Source organism: Chrysochloris asiatica, unplaced genomic scaffold (genome assembly GCF_000296735.1).
Source record: "Chrysochloris asiatica unplaced genomic scaffold, ChrAsi1.0 scaffold00092, whole genome shotgun sequence".
In the NCBI taxonomy this organism is placed as follows: domain Eukaryota; kingdom Metazoa; phylum Chordata; class Mammalia; order Afrosoricida; family Chrysochloridae; genus Chrysochloris; species Chrysochloris asiatica.
The window spans coordinates 3,094,083-3,104,196 of record NW_006408610.1 but is presented as its reverse complement, the minus strand read 5'-3'; the positions used below and the strand labels follow the sequence as shown (position 1 = coordinate 3,104,196).

Here is a 10,114-nt window from a genome sequence, read left to right as displayed (position 1 = left end):
ATTTGAAATGAACAAATCATTAATTTTGCAGAATTCTATCATGTGATCTCCAGCATCATTTCTATCACCAGGCCATATTTTCTAACTACTGATCCTTCCTCTTTGTTCCGTACCTTTGCATTCCAATCACCACTAATGATCAATACATATTTTTTTAATGTTTTATTGTGAATTATGTGATAGTTTACATGAGAGGACATTAGCTTTACATTCATCCTATCATATATCGTTTCATTATTATGATTATAATCCTCTCCATGCATTATCAAACAACCAAAGGGTATACCCCGCAAGTCTGCCCCTCTGTCGTCAGCACACAGACCCTCTCCGTCTCTGGGTCTAGTGTCCTCAGCCACTCCATCTCTCCACGTCATCATCTCTGCCTACATCTCTGGCGTTACTGTTTCTCTGGGTAGGGTTCCACACCCTGCTCTTCTCCCTTAATGGCCCCAAGGACCCACTCCCCTCCTTTTGCTACAAAACGTCTACCTTTACATTTCTAACCCTCACAGTCAGTCCTGATAGCAATTACTCACTATGACATCACAAGAGTCCTATCCCTATCTCCTTTCATCAGTCCCACCTGGACAGATTGGCTACTACTCAGTGGAGATTCTACCTTCCTCCGCACCCTCTGGATCTAGACTCTCTCTTGAAAGTTTGTAAGCCAGTCACTTTTTGTCTTTATAGTCCACCATTTTGGGTAGCCAATGTCCAAGTTACCCATCCCTGTCAACCCTGTGTACCGAGTTGGTGGGAATGATCCTTACTGTAAAGATTTGTTCCCTCTTTTGAGCTACTGCATCTATAGGTATAGGTCAAGTTCATCAAATTGTATCAGATTACTCTTTTTTTCCTATCCTTTCTTCTTCTAGTTGAGTTCTGATCATCCAGCCATTGAAGCCAGGTCAAGTGGGTATTATCTGCAAGTATGGGTGTTCTTATCCCCTCGCATATCCCCTCGCTTCTTATCATCTGGATGCTTCACTTTCCACTCTAGTCTTCTGTGGCTATGTCACTGACTCTGGGCCCAAGAGTCCCCAGGTCTTGCCATACTGCTGGCCAACCAGGTCTCCACCTGGGTTCACAGGAGTCTATTGAATGTGGTAGGATAGTTCATAGCTTCATTGCTGTTTTTCCCTCACTTTCCCTTATTCATGACCAAGGTGTTCACCAGTGAGACCAAATGTCTGCTTGTGTAATCCCCTTGAGTCTTAGTCTTGGAACAGGTTTGCCCTGAAGGGCCTCAACCACTTGCTTTAATGTCTCCTGGGTGAACAACTTGCTTGTTCTTGTAGTAGTCAGTTGGACTGCCATTATTGTTTTTTTTATTTTTCCTGTCGGTCTTTCTTTCAAGAAGTATATTCTGTTCTTCTAGCCTCTCTAGGCTGGTCTGCTTGTCCTTTCAAGTGGAAATTTCCCACCTCAAACGATTCTGGATGAGGTTCAGGATTCCACCTATGGTCTTATGCAATGCAGAGGCTCCACAGGAAGCCTCCTTCACTGGGCAAGTTGTAGCCCCATTTTAAGTATTCCAATCAGTTATAGGCAGAAGACAGACTTACAAGCTTTCTATGGTGATATTTCTGGCTATTCCATTCTCTCCCCCTCAAGCGTCTATTTTACAATGGTATGCAAGGGAAATCAACATTCAAAACACAGCCAAACATCTTAACATTATTTCCCCCTTTTTACCCATTCAAACCATGCCTCAATCCCTATATCCCAGAGCCCTGTTCCAACATTGTGCATGTATCATTATTTACCTTTGTCCCATGCAAACCTGCCTAACTGTTCTCCCAGCTGCCTTGTTTTTCCATTCCCCTCCCCCGTCTTGTGCATTGCCCCCCCTCCCCAGCACCCAAAATATCCTGTGTCTATTCCTTACTCTTTGCTCCACCTTCCCCTCCCTCCCCTCACCTGACCCCCTACGTCCGGGTAACCAGCAAAGAATCTCCCGCCCCTTTTAGTATGGGTTCTTTTTCTTAGTCTTTTATAGTAGTGGGCCTATGCAGTATTTCTCCTTTTGTGACTGACTAATTTCACTCAACATAATGTCCTCAAGGGTCGCCAATGTTATGTGGTGGCTTACAGCTTCCTTATTGTTCTTCAAGGTAGCATAATATTCCATTGTGTGTATGTACCACAGTTTGTTTATCCATTCGTCAATTGATGGGCACTTAGGCCGTCTCCATCTTTTTGCTATTGTAAATAGTGCCGCTATGAACATTGGTATGCATATATATACTTGTGTTATGGCTTGTATTTCCTGTGGGTAAATACCAAGTAGAGGAATTGCTGAATCATAAGGTATTTCTATTTCTAACCTTCTGAGGAAGCGCCATATTGCTTTCCAGAGGGGTTGGACCGTTTTACAATCCCACCAGCAATGCAGGAGGTTTCTCCACATCCTCGCCGGCATTTATTGTCCTCGACTTTTTTGATCTTTGCTGTTATTGCTGGTGTGATGATCAATACATCTTGATTGCCTGTTTGATCAATTTCAGATTGAAGAAATTGGTATAATTCTATGCCACCCTCACTGGTTTTAGTGATTGGTGCATAAATTTGAATAATAGTGGTATTAACTGGGTTTGCCTGTCGGCGCATGAATATTATCCTATCACAGACAGCATTGTACCTCATGACTGATCTGGATATGTTCTTTTTGACAATTAATGCAAGCATCATTCTTCTTCAATTTGTCATTCCCAGCATAGTAAACCATTTGGCTGTCAGATTCAAAATGGTCAATACCAGTCCATTTCAGCTCACTAATGCCTAAGATATCGATGTTTATGCATTCCGTTTCATTTTTTTACAATTTCCAATTTTCCTAGATTCATACTTCGCACATTTCATGTTCCGATTTTCAATGGATGTTTATAGCTGTTTCTCTTCATTTTGATGTGTGCCTCATCAGCAAACGAAGGTCCCACGAGCTTTTCTCCCATGGGCTTTATGTCATCACGGTCAACTCTACTTTGAGGAGGCAGCTCTTCCCCAGTCACATTTTGAGTGCCTTCCAACCTGAGGGGCTCATTTTCTGGCACTATATCTGACAGTGTTTTTCTGCTATTCATAAGGTTTCAGTGACTAAATATTCGGAAGGAGTTCGTCACTCCACCTTCCTAGTCTGTCTTCATCTGGAAGCTCATCTGAAACTTGTCCATAATGGGTGACCCTGCTGGTATTTAAAATACCCGTGGCATAGCTTTCAGAAGACACCACAGTATGACAAACTGACAGACAAGTGGTGGAGATAGGAACCTTAGGGCAGTGATTTTATGTTACTGGCAGAGGAGCAATCTCAGGTTGCATATCTAAGGGAATGTAATCCGTGTCACTTGATTATACATGGAGTAACTGTTGAATTGGTGTGTGTTTTGTTTCATATACTCTCAACACCTAAGATACATTCAACAACAACAACAAAAATGTTTTTAAAGCCCTAAGGACACCATTCTGTTCTGACACAAAGGGGTCATCATGAGTGAGAGTTGCTGCAAAAACTGGTTATTGTCATCTTTGACTGAGCGTCTGCTTTACACATGGAATGCTGTTATTGTTATGTATCAGTCAGTTCCAACTCATAGTGACCCTGTCAAGGAGCACCTGGTGAGTTTCAACCACCGACCTTGTGCTTCAAACCAACCTTGTGGTCCACTGCTTTATCCCGCAGCACAACACCAGGACTCCATGTCTGGCATAAATGTATACACATACACATCCATTTTGTTTAGTTCTTACCACAACCTTGACAGGACCCAGCGTCTTCCCACTTTACAGATGGAGATACTGAGGCTCAGATATGCCCAAGATCACCCAGGAGTACTAAGAGCCTGGTTTAGACTCAAACTGTCTAGGGTTTGAACTTCTGTGAGGAAACCAAATGAAAAATGTGTTAGGGTGGAAACTTACTGTTCCCTAATCAAACAGGTTTTCACTAATAGCCTATAAAGTGATTTGCTTCCAGTACACCTCAGGCCAAGGCTCCTGAGCTGTTTCCTGACTGGATAGTCCTGTATGCAAACAAATACTCACTTCCTGCCCTGAAGCCCACTTCTCCCTTCTGCAATGTACAGACTCAGTTGGGACTCCTAGTAGGGGGTCTGCCACCTGGACAGACCTCAGAGTCCTACAGAGTGATTCTTGTCAATAGGCTGTGGGATCCTCTTGTCCTTTGCCTACACCTTGTAACCTTCTTCTCAGGTGAGACACTCCATTCAGCTGCTCATCTGAAGTACCTCAAAAATTGTCCTTTTCATTCAATGCCACTCTTGTCTGGGGCTGGGGTGGTGTGACAAATGCTCTTTTCTAGGAAGCCGATGCCTGGGACATTATGGTCATTCCCCTCAAGGGAACAAACTCTCAATAAGTGGAAGTATTTTTTTAAGCTAAAAGCTGCTGCTCTAAATTTGCTAAAACTGGGTCAATATTTGCTTTCTGTCCCCAGGACAAATACCAGAATGGAGAAAACATTTACAGTTGTGGGTGCTCTGTAGACCAATGTACTTAGGGCACGGAATGGAATAATTGAAAATGTTTTCTTACACTTGTTATCTTAGACATCTGGTTTCAAATGGAAAGAAGTGGACAATATAAATCTAAAATGGAAGAGGTGGTACGCAAGATTGACACCAAATGTCTCATATCAAGGCTATATGTTTTGTTGTTATTGTTTAACACATTCTTGTCTAGTTGCAATGCCCTGTGAATGCATGGCACAGGGTTTTTCTCTGAGGAGGGAGGTTTGTGAGTTTCTCAACCTTTATACCTGACTGGATCTCCGTGTATTTCTGATGTGGGGACTGAAGTTCCTAAAGAAGAGTTCTCTAGGGCAATTTACCTTTCACCTGGTTGACTCTTATGGTCAGTGTAGCCTCCTGGGTGTGTGCCCAGTATAGTCACAAAGGGCCCCAGGCTCAGAAGGACCCACTTTGTATTAACATTACGCAATCGGTTTATTGTTGTCTTGAAATTTACCATAATTTTATCCTTGAATTTTTGTTTCATAAGCAGAGTAAAGGGTCATATGCCAGACTTTGGAGCCTTAGCTCACAGCAAAATCCTTCCTCCTGCTGCATCCCTCACTGCCAGACTGGTCCCCATCTGAACTCCCCTTTCCTATATAACTAACCTCCATCTCTGCCACTGTGGCCACTTTGTTCATGAGCTCATTGGACAATGACAGGAATACCTAGGGAAAGAAGATGACTAATTTCCACAGAATTCATCATCCTATCCACTTGATTGTTAAAATCCTTCTCTGCCAAGGTCACCCTTTGGTGTGTGCATTCATATAAAATATGCTAACAACCCAGGTGTTCCTCAGAATAGTGCAAACATACACAGAGACTGGATTAAGGTGAAGAAGGATCCAGCAAATCAGGACTAAGTCACCAAGACAACCTCTCTGAGTCCGGGATGGGCAGCTTATTTATGTACATAGATTAGAAAGCAAATGAGAGAGATTATGAATACTTAATAGATTCTTGAGAAACGTCCATGAATATGCATTAGGGTGAAGTCTTGAATTCTGGCATGGAAGTAGCCATTGGACCTCTCACTCCTAAATGTGGTCTGAGTTCATCAAATTACGTCTTTCTGGGAAATTTTTGTTTCTTTGTTCTGGGGTCTGTTATGGGTCGTAGTTGATGTTACTATTCATGTTTAGTGGATCAGATCTAGTTAAGACCTACAATTGTCTCTATCTTTACCTGGGCCTGCTGTGGTAGGGTTGCTTTCTTGGCAAAGACAGGTTAAAAGGGAGTAGAGAGCAGAAAGACTAAGTTAATTATAAATTACAACAGAGCATATTGTTTTTAGCATTCTATTTCCACTGTTGTTAGGATAAGAGGGTAAGGCCTGTTAAGCAAGTAATAAATTATATAAAATTCTAAAGGATTAAGCAAGCCTATAAGTTAATTATAAACTATAAGTGGGGCCTATTGTTTTAGCTTATTTGTTGCCATGGTTGTCAGAACAAGAGGTGGCCAGGCAAAGAGTAAATAATAGATTTTATACAATTCTAAAAGATTAAGCAAGCTTCTGGGGCCTCAAACATCTTCACTTCTTTGGCACATTCAGAAAGGTCTATCCACTAACCTATTCTCATACCTCCTTGTCACTAGTTTTCCAATCATGTTCCTGAGCATTCAACCAAACCATTGGTCACAGCCCACTAATCAGTATACAATCACACGTTTGGCCACTTCTCTTTCCAAGCAAAATGAACAACCAGGTACACTGCTCAAAGTTCTGCCCATTGAGAGGAATTCCATTTCCTTCAGGGAAGCCCAAGGAAGGGGCTGTTGTGCAGCGGTTCTCTACTTTTCGAGTAGTGTGTGCATATTGGGCAGAACCATCTGTATGTCAGATATATGTTTTCTCTTCCTCAGTCAAATGTTCATAAGGAACTCCCCATGAAGCCATAGTGTTGACGTGGAAAAGGAAGGTAATGTGACAGGAATAAAGACCATGGGCATTTGGGCCACATCCTTATGCAATGTCTACCTTCAGGTCCTGCTTGAGCCCAATCTCATATAAACCACTTCCATTTAATATTGGAGTACTGCCGTACACGTCTGACTTTGTAACTCTGAAGGTCAGACAACACTCGGTTCACTATGGGCAGCTCAAGTGCATAGTAATTTTGTGGCCCATGGTTGAGTATTCAGTCTCTACTAAAACCCAGCTGTTTCTCAAAAGGAGAATACTTATCTGCAGAGGATGGCAGGGCTTTGCTCCAGACTCCTAAGGGTCTGTGCTATGATTCACCACAGTTGCCTTCTTCAAGTATTTGATGGTGGCACTAATCTCGGTAATCCCTTCAGGGATACAGTATTATATTTGGTTTACTGTTTCCTACATAGAAGCAGTTATAATGGCTTCCACTTGACTGTTCCTGCCATGCTGTTGTTTGTATAGGGTTTTCAAGGAGCAGTTCAAACTCACCTTGCGGTCCAGTGCTTATGTGCTTATCCCACAGTGCCACACAAAGACTCCCTACCATAATAACCTTAATCCACTGTTAAGGTCCCACTGTGGGAGTTCTGCCAGTTGCTGAGTATGTCTATTCCAATTACGCATTCTGGAACTGGGAACCCATTGGACCCACTGCAAGATGGACCTTAGCTAAGACTCCATTAATAATCTGACCTGCTTTCTCAATTATCTAGTGCTATATATAACAGCACTACAAAAAGTGGAAGGCTTTAACAAACAGGAAGTTATTCTCTCATAGTTCAGGAGGTTAGAGGTCCAAATTCAGAATGCCAGCTCTAGGGCAAGGCTATTGTCTCCTGTCAACATCCATTGGCCCAATATTCCTTGGAGATCTCCATGTGTCCGGACTAATGCCATGATGACCTTCTCCTAGATCTAGGAGCTGAGTTCTCTAGAGAACCAAAACAAGTGAAATATATATGTTCTGACTCATAGTGCCCCTATATAGGATTTCTAAGGAGCAGCTGGTGGGTTTGAACCACTAACCTGTGATTTGCAGTCCAGTGCTATCCTAAAGTGCCACACCACGAATCTGTGCGTGTGTGTGTATATATATATATATATATATATATATATATATATATATATATATATATATATATATATATTATTGCTATGTGCCATCGAGTCGAGATCCAACTCATAGCAACCCTGTACAGAGTCCCTGTATGGGTTTTCTAGGAGCAGCTGGTGAGTTGACACTGCCAGCCTTTACAGTTTACACTGACTTTGCAGTTTACCACATTAACTGACAGCGCCACACTAGAAGTCATTATATATATATACATATATATATATATAGAGAGAGAGAGAGAGAGGAAGAGAGGAGCGCTCTGGTAGCATAGTGGTTACGAGTTGGGCTGCTAACCTCAAGATCAGCAGTTCAAAACCACCAGTGGAGAAAGATGAGGCTTTCTGCTTCCATAAAGATTTACAACCTTGGAAACCTTACACAGGGTCCTATGAGTCAGAACCAACTCCTTGGCACACCACCGTCACCACCACCATACATATATATATAGAGAGAGAGAGAGAAACAGAGAAGTTTATATCAAGGAAATGGCTCACACATTTGTAGAGGTGGGAGAGTTCAAGTCCGGGTCAGATGAACCAAGTTCAGCAGGTCAGATGACAGACAGGAAGGTAACAGAGCAGGCCACTGGCTTAAGTCCAAAGAACCAGAGATCAGAAGACAAGTCAGATGCAAGATCCAGACCCAGCAGAAAGCAAACAAGCTTTGCCTGAGTGTCTAATATATTGGAAACAGGCCACACCCCCAAGGATTCCCAAGAGCAGAATCCATCTTAGAGTTGATTACATTGTATTAGATCTCATTATGGGGATAATTACATCTCAACTGTCAAACCACTGACAATCCTGGCCCAGTCAAGTTAACACAAAACCTTAACCATCAGAGAACTCTGGGTCCAAAAGACACACTCCACTCCCAGGTCTTCTTCTTGGTGGTAGATCTTCCACTGATCTCTGCTAACATCTCTCTCCATTCATCTCATAAGATAAAATGTATTGCAGGCAAGTCCAAAATCAATGGGACAGGCTTCAGGCTGGAGGATTTTCTTGATTCATGTGGTTGCACAGACTGATGAGCCCAAAATTTGCAGGTCAGATGATGACAAGTTCACAAGCATATGGAAGCTACCAAATTCCAAAAATTGGAAGGTCAGATGTCAAGCTATAGTTCTCAGGCTATAGAAGCTGATGACTCTCAGAATTGGCAGGTCAGATGGCAGGCTGCTAGCTCAATTTCCAAGAACCAAAAGTCCGATGATGATGATGAGCTAGATTCAGGATCCAGAGCAAGGTCTCCTTGTTCTGCCTGGCCAGAACATCCATATATATTAGGGGCTTCAAAAAGCTTGTGGGAAACTGGAACTAAAATGTAATGGAAATTTTCCATAAACTTTTGAAGCCCCCTTGTATATTGGCTGCAGGTCACAATCCCAAGGAAGCTCCCCTTCCATCAGATTTGAATAAGAGTAGGACTTAAAGTGACTTGAGTCATGTCCTGTTGTAAGGTTGTGACTCAATACATACACTGCACTAATCCTGCCTCGTTTACATATGTTGTTGTTGTTAAGTACCGTGGAGTGGGTTTCGACTCATAATGACCCTGTATAGGGTTTCTGAGGCTGTAAATCTTCATAGGAGCAGAAAGCCTCATCTTTCTCCTGTGGAACGGCTGGTAGTTTTGAACTGCCGACCTTGAGGTTAGCAGTCCAATTCATAATCACTACACTACCAGAGCTCCTCATTTACATATAGAGGTTAGAATTTACAACACATAAAATGGAGAATAATTACAACAGATCACAAAATGGAGGACAACCACATAATACTAGGACTCATGGTCTAGATATAATGACACGTAACACTAACCATCACAAGACCCTATAGAAGACCCTATTGTTGGTCCCTGCAACTCAAATGGTGGGTGGAGAAGTAAAAGCTGGGCTGCCCAGCTTCACGTAGGCTCTTGGCATGCCACAGCCCACAGGCACCTAGCTTGGATGCTCCCCACCATCCAGGTACCCAAAAGGAAGTTCAGTTTAGTTGAAGAGGTGGTGAAGAAGGATTCCAAGAAGAGATCAGCAAGGTTGACAGCTAGACCTGCTTCTGCAAAAGTGGCAATGAAACCCAAAAATGGCAGTAGGAAAGGATAAATCTTCAGATAAAATTACGCAAGCAAAAAGGAAAGGGGAAGCAATGGGGAAACAGGCTGAAATGGCTAATCAAGAAACTAAAGACTTACCTGTAGAAGATGAAGAAACTAAAAACAAAACGAGTCCAACCTTTAATGAAGCAGGAGAGAAAGAAGTTAAGTCTGGTTAATACTTGGATTCCATATCTTAGGAGATCCAAGAAGTGATGCTATTGAATATAGTGTTGGTGGAGAATATTTGGTATACCATAAGAAGTGTCAGAAGAACAAACAAATCTGTTCTGTAGGAAGTATAGCAAGAATACTTCTTGGAGTGACTGGGTTACAAGCTTTCAAGAGGGAACCTAGATCCAGAGGGCCTGGAGGAAGGTAGAATCTCCAGTGAGTAGTATTCAATCTGACTAGGTGGGGCTGATGCAATGAAAT

General features: G+C 42.4%; 1 pseudogene; it reads left to right on the top strand.

Moving 5' to 3' along the window:
- Nucleotides 1-6,912: 6,912 nt before the first annotated feature.
- LOC102827034 overlaps nucleotides 6,913-10,114 on the top strand; it is a 28,041-nt pseudogene continuing 24,839 nt past the window's right edge.